Raw genomic sequence first — 14452 nt, 5'->3', positions numbered from 1 at the left:
TCGGCACGGCGCTGTCTTTCGCTCTGGCTGCTTTCAGGGTTTGTGTGTGCGCGCGCGCGTGTCTTTGATTTTCTGCAGCTTGAACATGACACGGCTCCGTGTGTTTTCCCGGTGCTCACCTGCCTGGAGCTCTGAGCTTCCTGCGTCTGTGGCTCGCGGCGTAGTGGGAAGCTTCCCAGGGGTCATCGATCAGTGGCTTCTGCCGCTCCTGTCCCTCTCTCTCCTCCTTCCGGCGTTTCCTTCGCGCCCTCACACCTTCCGTACTTGTCTCGCAGCCTTCGGATGTTCTGTCTTTATTCTTACTTCCCTGCGCATCCCAGCTTCGGACGTCCCCATGGACATTTCCTCGAGCTTACCGGTCCTTCCTCCAGCGTGTGCAGCGTGCTGGTGAGCCGTCGAAGACGTTCTCCGTTTTCCGTGACAGTGTTCATGATTTCTGCCATTTCCTTCGATTCTTACAATCTCCACCTCCGCTTCCATTGCCCACCTGGTTTTGCATTTGTCCGCTTTTTCCAGGGGAGCCCTTAGCATATTAATCTTAGTTCTTTAAAATTTCCAGTCTAACAGTTCCACTCTGCTCTATCTGAACTAGCTTATGATATTTGCTCCCTTTAAACTATATTTTTTATCTTTTTCATATATTTTGTAATTTTTTGTTGAAAGCTGTACTGGGTTTAAGGAACCGAGACGACAAGGCCTTTCGTGTGTGAGGTGTTATGTTCCCCTGTCTAGGGGCCAGGCAGTCTCTGCTGTTCGCTGCAGCGATAGTCTCAGTGGCTAAAATTTCCTGCAGGGTCCTTTTTTCTCTCGATCTCCCTTGTTGTCTTTGGGGTTCTCTAGAGACTTTTAAACAAGACCCGCCACACCCGGTTCTTCGAGTCGTGGTCCCCTGCTGTCACAGGGAGCCTCGTGCATGTGACGGTGCAGCGCGAAGGGCGAGGAGGCCGCCCCGGCGCCGATCAGGCCTCAGCTTTTACGGGAGCCGGGGCTCCCGGGCCGCGACCTTCCCCAGTGCTTTCCGGGCCCATCGCCCTGCTCGGGTGGACGGACTGGAGCTGGCCGTCGCCCTTTCTCCCACTCCGTCAGGCCAGGCCTCTTGAAGAGCAGGATGCTCTGGGCCAATTTCAGAATAGCTGCTTTCCATCCCGCCCGCCGGCCAAAGGGGACATTTCTGTCCTGCCTTCGCTGGGGGCGCTCCTCGCAGAGAAGCTCGTGCCATGTAGGGAACCCCGAGACCGCCCCGCCCGGGAGTTTTCACGCCCTGCCTGGACCACACTGAGCCTCCACGACTTCCTCAGTCCCTGCCCAGGTCCCCTTCCTCGGTTCTGGTTCCCACGGGGGCGTCGGGGTTTCTGCCCCTGTAACTTGGGATTTTTTGTATCCACCTGTTTGTCTCTCCAGTTTCGGAATCAGTGCTTTGCCCTGCGAACTCAGTTCTCCAGTGGATCTAAGAAGAGCTGTCGCTACTCAGCCTGTTCAGCATCTTTCTGATTCTCTGGGCGAGAAGACGGCGGCTAAGCTCGCGAGCTGGGCCAGAAACCGGCAGCGCCCACCTGTTTTGTTAACTTTATTCCTGGCTGGTTGATTCTTTTTGCTGTTACTGTAAATGCGTCACCTTCTTAATTCTCAGATTGCTCGTCACTGGTGTGTGGAAAGAGTTAATTTTTAGATGTCGCTCTTATTCCGCAACCTTTTTAAGCCATCATTAGTTCTAACAGTAGTTTAGTGGATTTCCTTTCATCGCCTAACTGCCTGGGCGAGAACCCCCAGGACAGTACTGAACGGAAGTGACCCCAGCGGGCATCCGAGTCTGGTTTCCGGTCTTGGAGAGGAGGCATTCGCTCTTTCTCCATTAAGCGCCTCGGCTGTGGGGTTTTGTGCATGCTGTTTATCAGGTCGGGGAAGTCCATCTCTGTTCCTTACCCAAAGGGAACCTTTTTGCAGCACTACAGCATAATGTCACAGCCAGGGTGTCGGCGTTAGTACCTTCCACGGATCTCGTTCACATTTCCTTGCTCGCGCTTTGCTCATTTGTGCGTGCATGTTAAGTTCGGCCTGGTTTTGTGCCCTGTGTACAGCCAGGCCTCGCAGGGGTTGTACTGTTCGCGCGTGGACGGCAAGAGCCTCCACCAGCAAAGACAAGGCCCGCGTCACGGCGATGCTCGCTTTGTGGCGGTGGCCGGGGGCCGAGCCCCTGTGTCGCTCACGACGGCCGTGGTCCCTCCTGGGAACCCCCCGGCCGCGGCAGACGTCCGAGGCGTGGATGTCAGTGCGTGCCTTTTTATTGCTGGTCCCAGTCCGTGGTGGCGGTGCATCGAGTCGGTTAACCGTCCCCCCGTCGAGGGACATCGGGGCGGATGCCAGTTTGGGGCCGTTGCAGAAAGGGCCGCTGTCAACACTCGTGCCCTGAGGCGCGGACGCCCAGGAGGGCGGTTGCAGGGCCGTGTGGCAATTGCATGTTAAGCTTTTTTTTTTTTTTAAGAAACTGCCAAACTATTTTCTGCAGAACATTTTCAACCACGTTAAGAATCTGGACTTGATCGTGAGGGCATTAGGAGGCCATTTGAATATTAACCCCAATCCCAACGTTTTCATTTGGAGAGGCTGTCGGAGCAGAGACCGTGCCCCCGGGGCAGGTGCACGGACGGGTGGGAAACCCAGAAATCGGCCGGGACTGCGATGCAGAGGAGCCATCAGTGTGTGGGGAGGGACAGTTCCCAGGGAGAGTCCGAGAAGCAAGGGGGGAGAGAGCAGAACCTGGGACCGAGTCCCGACGCCCACCGACGTTTCAGGAGGCTGAGAAGCAGCCGGGCTTGAGGGGAACCTTGCAGGAGCCGAGGGGGGAAGTGCTTTCGAGGGGAAAGGGGCAGCAGCGGCGTGAACCAGAGAGGAAGTCAGGCCGTTGCAAAGTACGCTGGCTGTCAAGAGCTTGGCAGTAACCTCGGCGCCAGGAGTTTGACTGCGAGCTCGGCACCTGCGGCCTGAGAAGCGAGTGGCGGGTGCGAGGCAGCGGCAGAGGCAGAACGCGGCCTGTGGGAGGGAGAGGCGCGGCCCGGGTGGGGGGGGGGGTGAGGCCGCACGGCTGGTTTATGGTGGCTGTCCCTCCGCGGGGCGGTGGGGTGGGGGGGACGGGGACGGCAAGGCAGGCGGTTTGAGCAGCGGGGGCACAGAAAGCGCAGGTCCCAGGCGGCAGCACCGGCCTGGTCTGGCTGCGGGGCTCACTGCTTGTGGCTTTGGTTCTTGGGGAGCCCAGTCTCACGGGTTCTTTCCAGCAGAGTTCAGCGTCCTGGGTGGAGACGTGGGGAGAGGAGACCCCTGCGTCGATTCAGGCTGGGAGTCCGCCCCGCGTGCCCTGCGGGGAGCCCCCAGTGAGCTGAGCGTACCGGCCACAGACTTTGCAGGGAGACAGGTCTCAGCTTTAATCCTGTCTTGACCTTTTAGAGACTTAATTTACTTAACCTTCTCTGAGCTTCGATTTCCTAATTGTAATCACAACTGATCACATCAGTTTCCTAATCATAGTAATACCTGTCTCTCGCAGTAACGAGGATCAGATGAGACAGACGGTAAATCCCATAGCGCACAGGTCGGCGCACAGGGAATGTTCATCAGCAGCAGCTTTAATTATTTGTCGTGGGCCAACTCGGTCACTTGCGGGCCGAGCGACAGGCAGCTTCCTTTCCTTTTTATCTCTGTAGCCATCTCAGAGTGAGGACGAGGTGAGAATTCTGGAAAGAGTAAAGTGCCTTGGGTTTGACTTTTAAGGGGAAAGCACCAACTCAAAGAGGAGGCAGCCCGGAGCCGGAGAACCACCCCCCACCCCAGCGTGTGGCTCAGCACACCAGAGGCAGCCGGCCGCGGCCAGAGGCAGGTGGCCCCCAGTGCCGCACGCCGCGGGAAGCTGAGGAGGATGGGGCCGAGGGGGTCTCTGGATTTGGAGATCGCAGGGACAGGAATGATCTCGGAAAGAACAGCTTCCGTGGGATGGACGGAGCGAGAGTCGTGTTTCAGAGTGTGAGGGATGAGCGGGTGCTGGGGTGAGGCGCCCCCACGGGGCTCGGGGGGGGGCGCTGCGTGGAGTCTCAGTCAGCTGTTTAGAGGGAGAGGGCTTGGCTTCATTTTGTCTTTATGTAAAGACATTAGCATCTCTCGTGGAGGGAGACCAAGGCCCAGAGTCTGAGACAGCTGTCAAACCTCAGTGTGCACGGCGTAGTGAGAGGGTCGCGTTTGAAATGCAGGTCTCTGGCCCCAGTGACAGGGAATCCGGTTCAGTAGGCCTGGGGACCCGATATCAGCGCTTCTCAGCAAGTAACCCGCGCCCCCAACACACGTGTGTGCGCGCGCACACGCACACACACGCACACATACACACACACGCGCGCACACACGCACACGTATACACACGCACACACGCACACACGAGATTCTCATCTGATGCGGTCGCGTGCCAGGGCCACACTCTGACCAGCGCTGGTCCCGGGGAAATCGGAGTCCGAAGGACAGGGCGGGAAGGGAACTGGTTTTACAAAGTGAAGGGTGAGAGTCACGCTTTGGAAGGGGGACTCGGGACGACGTAGAGAAGTTTTGAGACGACAGATCCGAGCTGCAGAGAGGCTTTCGGGTGGAGGGGCCCAGCGAGGTCGCTGCCTTTGCGCGGCCTCGACTTTTCCCCTTCGAGCGAGGGGGAAGAAGGGCTCTCTGCTCCGGGCGGACGCGAGGCCCGGGAGTGTGGACAGGGCTGAGTGTGGACAGGGGACAGGGCCGAGGCCGCCGCCGGGGAGGAAGCTGCCAGCTCGCTTGAGCTGCGCCGGGCTTCTGTCGAGTCGGGGGCGTGGCTGCTGGAGCCTCTTAGCAGGCGCTTGACATTTTGCAAAGTGAGGATTCAAAACACTTGTCTGTTGTCTTGGTGATTCCTCGGAGCTCCGTAGATTTACTTACACCTTTTTCTGATGCCTTTTCCCTGTCCCACTCCGTGGAATAACGAGCTGCATGTAGTTGCTGTACAGGGTTAAAGTTCCTAAAAGTCTCCCTGCCGTTCAGCTCCAAAGACCGCTTCCTGTGATTTGCTGGAACGCACTTAGTTCATTCACCCCGTGCTCGTCAGGCTTTCGTGGACTCTGATTACAATTCAGGTGATGGTTCCCATCACTCTACAGGTTGGGATTGCTAAGGCCGGCCCTGTGGAGGGCATCTGTTCCCACCTGGGCACCGGAAGGTACCCGCAAGCGAAGGCCAGGCCCTGGGTGAGGGCCAAGGCGACCGACCTGCTTAGTTTTCCCCAGGTCTGGTCAGTGGGAGGCGGGCAGAGCCCCGTGGGCAGGAGCACCTGCTCTGGGCTGTCTGGCCTGTGCCTCGCTTCCTAATGCTTTCGACCAGCCTATGGGAGTTAATACAATAGCTCTGTTTACAGATGAGGAAACTGAGGCTCGGAAGCCCATGTCGCCCCAGGCCGTAGCGCAGGGACCCTGGAGAGCTGGAAGTCAAGCGCACGCCTCTCGGCCCACACCCAGGCTTCCCGCTGCACCATGCCGCCTCAGGCGGGGCGGGCGTAGTCCGGCCATTGTGTGCTTCATGTAGAAAATAGGAGGACTGTCGATTACTTAGTAATTTCTGATTGGAAACAGCCTAGTACAGGTCAATCAATACTTTTAGAAATGCGGCCTTGGGAATTTACTAAGCAGAAAGGTTTTCATTTGTCTTCGTGGTCTCATCTGCCGACTCTCTTAGGCCTTTAGGTTGCTAGTGTGGCACACAGACACGTTTTTCACGAGGGCAAATAAGTTATGCCTAGACGAGATTTAAAGTTTTCCGTTCTGCTTTCGGTGAGCCCCCATGGTGCCCAGCTCAGCTCACCCTGTCAGCCACAGCGGCACCTTTGCATCCCTGCTTCCTTATCATCCGGTGTGCATAAGGGGTTATTCTTCCTTTTCTCAGTCTGTGTCTCTACATCGCCCATGTGGACGCGTCCCTCTTCTCAGACTGTTCTCGTAGACTTGCTTCATCTTCCCACGTCTTATCCATGAATATTCGCCGAGCATTTATTCCAGCCATCATGCTAGATGTCCCAGAGGTTACCTCAGAAAGCCTAACGTTTTCTGAAAATTGGAATTCACTCATTAAAAATGTAGAAAGGGCCAGAACACATTACGCCTACTGTTCCATTTAGAGAAATTCATGATCATGCCCTGATTCCAGACCAAACAGTCTCTCCCTCCCAGCCAGAGTCAGTTGGGTTGTTTCTTTGTTGTTTTTAGGTCTTAGGTACAGAATCTGATAAAAGTCTAGATGGTTCTGTGTACTGACAGTTGAACTTAGTAGGGAACTCTTTCCTTGAGTATCTGATCAGTTTAGGCCAGATGGAGAAATTCTGAAATGTTAACTGTATAAAAATAGTTCGAAGGAATACAGCCCCTTGGAGGAGCACGTGGTTGTTTATTTACCCGAGACAGATAAGATGGGCGGCCGGAGCGTTTCGTTGGTCTGGTTGGCACACCCCCTCACTGTTACTAACAGTGATTTACCAAGCACCGCTACGTGCCCCCCATTGTGCTAAGCTTTGTGCCGCCGTAAAACTCATCAGGCTTCCCAACAACCCCAGGAGGTAGGTCCTATTTATTATCCTCATTTTACAGATGGGGAAAGTGAGGCACAGAGGGGGTAAGTAACTTCCTCGGGGTCACAGCACCCCAGGCACACGTGCTCTGTAGCTGGCTGTGCTCGCAGCCACGTCCTCCAGTGCCCGTGCGTGGCCTCGTGTCGCGGATGACGTGACAGGCGGCGCGCAGCTCCTTCTGCGTTACTTGGCGAGCCTGTGTCTGCGGCGGGGACGCAGCCGAAGGGAAGAATCAGCTCTTCGCCCAAGGCTCCCGCCCCCGTCGGGGCTCTGACGCGTTCGTAGCTGACGCGCGGTGTGAAGCCGAGGTGTTTTAGAAGAACACAGCGTGTTTTCTGGTGTCACGTTAGCAGGGGGGGCAGGCATGAGAAGGGCAGCATTTGGCTCGAGCTCCACAGTCCGTGTGAGTAAAACGAGCCGCGTTCTCCAATGCTGGCTGTGGGCCTGGGCGGGTAGTGAAAATATTTGGAAAGTGAGAAAAATGATTAGGGATTGGATCCCGGACCTAAACACGTGTCTCCTCTTTGCATTTCTCTAAAAGAGTTCCTACACCGAGAGAATGACAGTAAATTTCAGAAGACTTTAATTGGTGTTTAAAATCTTTTTTATAATAGACATATTTCAAGTCCTCACTAGCCACATGTGCCCAGCGGACGTCATATTAATGCAGGTCCAGGCTGTCCAAGGTGTCGCTTATGGAATAAAACCCGAAATCTTTTCAGATGAACCCGCCGTCAGTGGGTTCATTCTGCCTTCTTTAATTCCTTTGGGAGAGTCTTGCGAAGGAAACCTTGAGTTAAGAAAAGTTCAGTGTCATCACCACGAAGAGCGAGCCGATGCGGGCGTGGGATTCGGGTGCCCGCGAGAGCAGAGGGACACGCCGTCCCCCGCCGGCGACTTCCCTGGGCTGCCCGCAGAGGACGCCGGCTGCCGCGGCTCTCGCTCTGCCGCATTTCCTTTGAGCTCGAGTGATGCACTTGCTTCTCATGCGCTGGTCGAGTTCTGTCGCGTCACCGTGAGCGCCAGGTTAGTAAAACTGGGTCGTGGTCCCAAGGGGGAGGCAACGGCGTCGGTTCCCGCCAGCCGCTGGTCATGGTTGTCAGCCGGTCAGTACGTGCCCTAGCTGCGTGTGTTTCTGTTAAATGTAGACCCCTTAGTTAACGCCCGTGGTCGCTTCATTAACATGGGATCAGTACTGCATACTGATGCGTGATAATACACACGGTTAAGTATTAATGCTGCTGTGGCACCAACGGTGCTGTCACTCAGGCCCGGACGCAGCTCGCGCCCCGCGTGTGTTCTCTGAGAGGCACGTCGCACCTTCCTGCCCCTCAGGCCCTCGCCGGCACTGAGCGCTGCGCTCGGGGCTTTAAAACAGCGAAGTCGCCCGCCAGAAGCACGACAGTGCAGAGAGGGCGGCATGGAGAGACGCGGCCACCGGTCGCCCGGCTCGACCCCAGCCGGAGATGCCTGTCGGGCGACTCTGCATGCGCGTTGTGTCCGCGAAGGGCCGTGGGGGCCCGGCGTCCATACACTGCGTGGTCGGTCACATCTGCAGGTGTAGAGTCTGCAGACTCGGGGAGTCAGCTGCACGTGGACGCGCCCCGAATTTTAAAATGAAAAGCAGAAATCCAGGGGGTCGTGCCCATCTCTAGCCCCCCCCCCCCCCCCCCCCTCCTTTCGAGAAGCAGCTGCCCCGCGTCCTGCGCGCTAGCGCGTCCTAGGAGAAACGCGCGTGTCCGGGAAACGCAGCCGCGACGCCCCCGCGCTCCTCCGCGTGGGCGCCGCGTCTGGCGCTGTCTGCGCCGGCCGCGCACCGCGTGTGTCCCGCCGCCCTCGGCCGGCGGGGTTTCCCACGGCCACAAGTGGTGCCGGAGCCAGCTCTGCGCCGTGTGTCACCCGTGCGTCCAGGTCGTCCTCTGGATGCCGTGGGGACAGCTGAAATGACTGGGCTAAGGGCCTGCGCGCCGGGAGCTGTGTCACCGAGGAGCGGCGCCCGGCCGTGCGGGGCGCGGCCTCGTCCCCATGCGGGTCGCAGGCTCGATGGCCTCTCGGGGGAGGGGCGGAACGCCTCCCCTCGCCATAAATGGGGGGACTGCTGCAGGCAGGCGCCGGCGGTCCCCCCCGCGCCCCGCTCGTCGCAGACCGGACAGCAGGGGAGTGAGCTGGCGCGCCGCGGGCACCCGGGGCGCGGCCCGGCGCGGTGGCTCAGGGCGGCGCGGCCGCTGCCGCCGCGGGCCGAGGCCGGCGGAGAGTCCGGGGCCCCCGCGAGGCCGGGCCGTTCTCTGCCCGCGTCGGCGGTGCGCGCGGTAGTGTGCGCGTCTCCATGCCCCTGTCCGCGCCGGGTGCTGTGATTCTCCTCTGTTCTTGCAAATTTAATGACCAAAAAATGGCCTTTTGCCTTAATCCGTGTTCCTTCATTCTGAGGTGGAGCATCATTTCACGTTGCTGCCACTCACGTTTCATCTTTGTTTGTATATGGAGGTTTTTAACTTTTCCTTCCCGATTTCTAATGTCTGTTCGTATATTCCAGATATTAAACTACTATATAATTGTAAATATTTTCTCCCAGTCTTACATTGTTTCTCAGATTTATTTTTCAATATTGCTATGGTTTCTTTCATCATAAAGAAGTTTGAACTTTTTTGTATCGATTTTTTTTTCTTTATGGGTTTAGGGTTTTGTGTCTTATTTTGAAAGGATGTTTCTACTCCAAGCGTATATTTTTATATAGTTCTATTTTTTATATTTAGCTTCATAAGGTGTCTTGAATGTGTTTTTATCCATATTTTAAAATCCTTAGCTTTGTTTTTCCCAACTGTTGCCCGTTGCCTCACTGACTAGCGCGTTTTTTCCCCGATGCTTTGAAATGGCACCTTCGCCGCACTCTAAATTCCTGTGCACATTAGATTAGAAAATGCAGACATTTTGAAAGGTTTCAGTGCGTGTGGTCAGAGTGCTCTGAACAATACATTTAGAAATTGACTGGAGGCTATTTCACTGCTCCCTGCCCCCGCCTGGTTTTTTAGTTTTGTTCACTTTTTATAGCTTTAGTTTCTAGCCAAGTTAACGGCCAAAATACAGGAATGTAGTTTTGGTCTTCGTTTCTTTGATTACTGGAAAGAATTAACTTTTGAAATATATATGCCTTTCATGTTCCGTATGCCATCTTACGAATTGCTTATTCACATCCTTTGTCTACTTGCCAGGGTTGGTGTTTGATTTCGTGTTGACTTTAAAGGACTCATTATAAAGAATATTGAAAATGCACACTCGGGGATAATCCATATTGTAGTAACTACGTCTGGTGTCAGGCGGGTGTGAGACTCATCGGGGGGATCACCTCATAAGTTATATAAACGTCCAACCACTGTGCTCTACACCCGAAACTAATATAATACTGAATGTCAACTGTAATTGAAAAATAAAAATAGTTAAAAAAAACAGGAAAGAAATATTTCCCCTTCGTGTGTACGGCATAGAGGGTATTGTTTTCCCTTTAAATTACAGTCTTGGTCTTTTCGTTTAGAGAGTCTGCCATTTGCATGCATTGATATGAAGGTCTTTACCATTCCTAAGACCGTACGGTCAGCTCAAATTGTTTCTTTTTATTTTATGATTTTAATTTTTATATTCATCTGCCGTCTTATTTTGGTGCATGGTAGTAAGTAGGAATCTGGCTTAATTCTTTTCTAAATGGTAAGCCAATTATCCAGAACAGTTTACTAAGTCATTCTTTCTCTTGATTTCCGATGCCATCTTATACATGTGCTTGGCCTGTCGAGGTATGTTCGATTCTGTGTTATCGATCGCTGTATCTGTTTGGTGGCCAGAGAGCTCACCGTGGAAAGCAAGCACTCTGCAAGTATCGTTTTCAGATGGTGACTTTAAGTTCGGAAGGTAACAGGAGAACCCCTCTCGAGCTAGAGTAAGTGCAGCAAGCCGAAGCGGGGTCCACCGGGGTTCCTGGCGTCCGCGTTCTGCCCCGTGCTCTCCAAACAGCTACTTCAGCAGTTCTAGGACGTGAGGTCGAGGTTGCTGTTCGGTGTCATGAAGCTGGAGGTAGGACTGTCCCAGAGAGCGGTCAGCACCAGGTGGCTTAAAACATTACACTTCCAAAGAATATAATTCCAGTACTTAGAAAACACATTTCCCGCCAGACGTGATTGTTTCTTACTCTTTAGGTCCGTTCAGCTCTGTGATTAGGAAGAAGTATTGAACATAAGCCTATCTCTGAAGCGGGCGTTCTCAGAATATCCAGGACAAAATATCTACAGCTCAAATCACAGACAAATGGCCAATTTTGTGCACATTTAAGGAGCTCTTAACGTCAGTAAGAAAAATAACTAACAACTCAATAAAAAAAGCAAAGGATTTGAACAAACGGCTTCAGTGAAGGTTCTACAGATGGCCCTTAAGGTCGTTTGGCTTCTCTGTCAAGAGGAATATAAACTAACACTGTTGTTCACGTATGTTTTTGGCAGGAATCAAAAAGTTTGGTAGATGTCGTATTGGTGAGGATGTGACGAGGTAGGAGTTAGCTGCTGCTGGAGGGTAAGTCGACGTAACTTCCATGAAGGACGATCCGGCCCTATCAAAATTTTCAGTGCACATAATCTTCAAGCCAGAAATTTTATTTCTAGGAATTTGTTTTAGAAATATAGTTTCAGGTGTGCAATAAATTTTGTAGCAAACATTGTTAGAAATAGCAAAAAACTGAAAATAATCTGATAAAGGGAGATACCGGAGAGCCCCTCACTAGAAAACTGTAAATAAAATGTGGCCGTCTGTGTGCCAGGGTACTGCGGAGCCGTTTAAAAAGACGGAGGCAGTTCTCCGGGCGCCGGGCGAGGTTCTCCACAGCGTGCCCTCAAGTCATCGGCGCGGCGTGGGCGGCGGCAGGCGTCGCGGGGACGTGGGGCGGCTGGCACGCTTACACCCTGCCGGTGGAGGAGCAGATCGGCGCGGTCAGCTCGTCGGCATTACTTACAACTTAAACGATTTAAAAATGTAAATTTGAAAACGTGTGTGCCTCGTGACCCAGCAGTGTTCCTTGTTACTAGATCCTCAAGGAACTCTCCTTGCCCATTTGTCCAGAAGACACGTACAAAACTGTTCATAGTACCGTTTATAATCATGGGAACAGCCTTCTAGGAACAACTCAGTGTCCAGGGTAAAATAAATCTGAAGCGTACTATGCAGCAATGAACACGAGTGAATCGTGGCTGCATACAGTCTGGCTGACTCTTAAACAGTCACAACGAGCAAGAAAAGCAAGTCATGTGAGAATACACGCAATCAGATTCCATTTACGCGAAGTTCAGAGACTAAAGACGGTCGCTTTTCATATGTAGGGGGTGGAGCGTTCTGGGGGTTAGGAGAGGAAGGACTGGTTTGAAGAGCTGGGTGACTGACGGTGACGTGGAGCAGGACACTAGAAGAGCCAGGTTGGAAAAGGAGATGAGCTCATTTCTGTGTTTGTTGAGCCTGAGATGCCCGCGAGGCCTCTAAGTGGAAATAATAAGGGAGCAGTGCCACACAGAAATCTAGAGCTTAAAAGAGATGTCTTAGCAAAGGTAGATTTGTGAGTCATCTGCTCATAGGTGATAAGTGAAGTTGTGAACCTCATTTAAATTTCCTAGAAAGAATTTGGAGAAGAAAAGGTTGACTTGGGAATAAACTTGAAGAACTCATTAGCAAGATTCTGTATAATTTTTCGTTACTGGCAAGCTTTGGTTTTATAAAAATTGTGCTTTGTAATAAGCTTGGTTGTTTTAACTGAAGCTTTTTGTCGTGATACAGTAACCTTTGTTTTGCCAGCTATATTTGTTATCTCTTTTATTTATTTTTGTATATTATCTATTATTTATTAAGACAGTAGATGAAGTTTGAAATTAATTGATCTTCTGAAAGTAATACAGTCGATATTTTCGAAAGCATCTGGGTTAGGCAGTGAGCTTTATCTAAGGAAGGAAGAATTGCTCTTACTACATGTTTGTTTCTTAAATGGCCGAGGTGATATGATTTTCAACTGTCTGTCCAGACATAATAAGGAAAATCGAATACTCCTTGGCGGGTTTTTTTTTTTCTGTGAGCCATTGGGAATCCGCTCATAGAGAGCTTTAAAAATAAGAAAAGAGTTGCCGTCCTATCCGATGTAGTGTGATTGCCTCAGTCCGGGGTCAGGACGGTGGGAGGTGTCCCCTCTGCCACTGAGAAGTCACAGGAGGCAGGATAAGAAATCAGCCAGTTAGACTCTCAGAATGTAAAACATGTACCCTTCAAGCCAGTGTTAGAAAACTTAAAAGCAGAATGGGGCGAGGGAGAGCATCTGTAAGACACATGCTGGACAATGGACTTGTATCCAAAATATCTAAAGAACTCTCACCATTCAATAGTAAGACAGACTTGGCTCTTCTTAAAGCACACAGAAGACGGAAGACGGCAGGTCGGCCCACGGAGGGATGCTCTGCACCGTTCGACGTCAGGGGAGGGCGAGGCGAAACTGCAGGGAGAGGTCTCCGCGGCCGGGCTGGCCGGCGCGCGAAGGGCCGGCGCGCACGGGGAGCGGCCGGGCTTCTCGAGCATTGCCGGCGACAGGGTCGGGTGGTCCAGCCGCTCGAGAAAATGGCTCGGTGTTTCTTACAGATCGAAACACGGTTCACCGCAGGGCCCAGCCTTTTCACTCCGAGTATTAACACAGGGAAGGTGACCACGTGTCGGACCCGTCAGGGCTCTCCGGATGGTGGCGGCTGAGAAGTCCCATGCTCCGCTCCCTGCAAGGAGACCTGTGGGAGCTGGCGACGTCACTCCGTCTAAGTGCAAAGGCCTGAGAGTCGGGCAGCAGTGTGCACACCCCAGACGCCCCCTCCCTCTGGCCACCCCGCCACACCGTCCGCACAGGGACCGTGCACAGATGTTTACGGCAGCGTCACCCGTAACGGCACACAGTATGCGATGCTGTTTATGTCGAATTCTGCAGTAAGCAGAACTCACGGCAGCAGGAAGCAGGTCCGTCTCGCAGCTCGGGGGCGAGTCGCACGGGGGTGAGGGGACTTTGTGCAGTGAGTCTGTACCGTGACCGAGACAGCCGGGTGCAGTTGTCACAGCTCGCTGAGTCGTGCACACACAAATGGTGACTCGTATTGTCTCAGTTATACCTCGATAAAACCAACTTCAACAGCTGTGAAGAATTCATCAGGAACCCCTGAGGAAAGACTTCATTTGTGAACAGGGCACTGGACCTAAAGAATGAAGCTGTGCCCTCCGAACCACAGCCCTACTTAACGAGCAGCCGGTAGCTGTGTCTTTGATAGGAGTGGAACAGCCAGTACAGTTTAAGAGGAAAGAGCATCAAACAAAAAGCTTAATGATCGTTTGTATGTACTTGCCGTGTAACAGCATTTTGTGATTTCATTCTATTAGCGAAACATTCTCAGTCCCAATGTTCCCAGCACTGCTGTTCCTATGAAACCCGTCCCCAGTTCAGTCTGAACTGGCCTTGTGCTTAGTCTTCAATCCGAGTGACGTACGAAGGCAGCTGGGCAGGGGAGCAGATGTCCCGAGCCCTTGTCGTGGCCAGCAGCCTTCACGCCATCAAGACTCACGCTCTTTATTTACAAATGTGAGTTTCATGAGCGTACGATTGAATTACTGTGTTAAATTATTGTGTATACTCTGTCCTCTGTGTGTGCATTTTTAATTAAAACAAAAATATGTAATTTCCTTTCCTGAAAGCATGTAATAATTATTCAGTGCTTACAGTTCCAATTGCTTTACAAGTATTATCTCGTTATCTTATTTCATTCACACAGAAACCGAAATGGAAGGTCATATTAT

General features: G+C 52.8%; 1 protein-coding gene across 2 annotated transcripts in view; it reads left to right on the top strand.

Moving 5' to 3' along the window:
• Positions 1–14452, top strand: part of MOSMO (modulator of smoothened) — a 44010-nt gene that overhangs the window by 19202 nt on the left and 10356 nt on the right. The gene's annotated exons all lie outside the window — the stretch shown is intronic.

This window comes from Rousettus aegyptiacus, unplaced genomic scaffold (assembly GCF_014176215.1).
Source record: "Rousettus aegyptiacus isolate mRouAeg1 unplaced genomic scaffold, mRouAeg1.p scaffold_m13_p_8, whole genome shotgun sequence".
In the NCBI taxonomy this organism is placed as follows: domain Eukaryota; kingdom Metazoa; phylum Chordata; class Mammalia; order Chiroptera; family Pteropodidae; genus Rousettus; species Rousettus aegyptiacus.
Note: the sequence above shows the minus strand (reverse complement) of the source record. Positions and strands in the feature narration are given on the sequence as shown.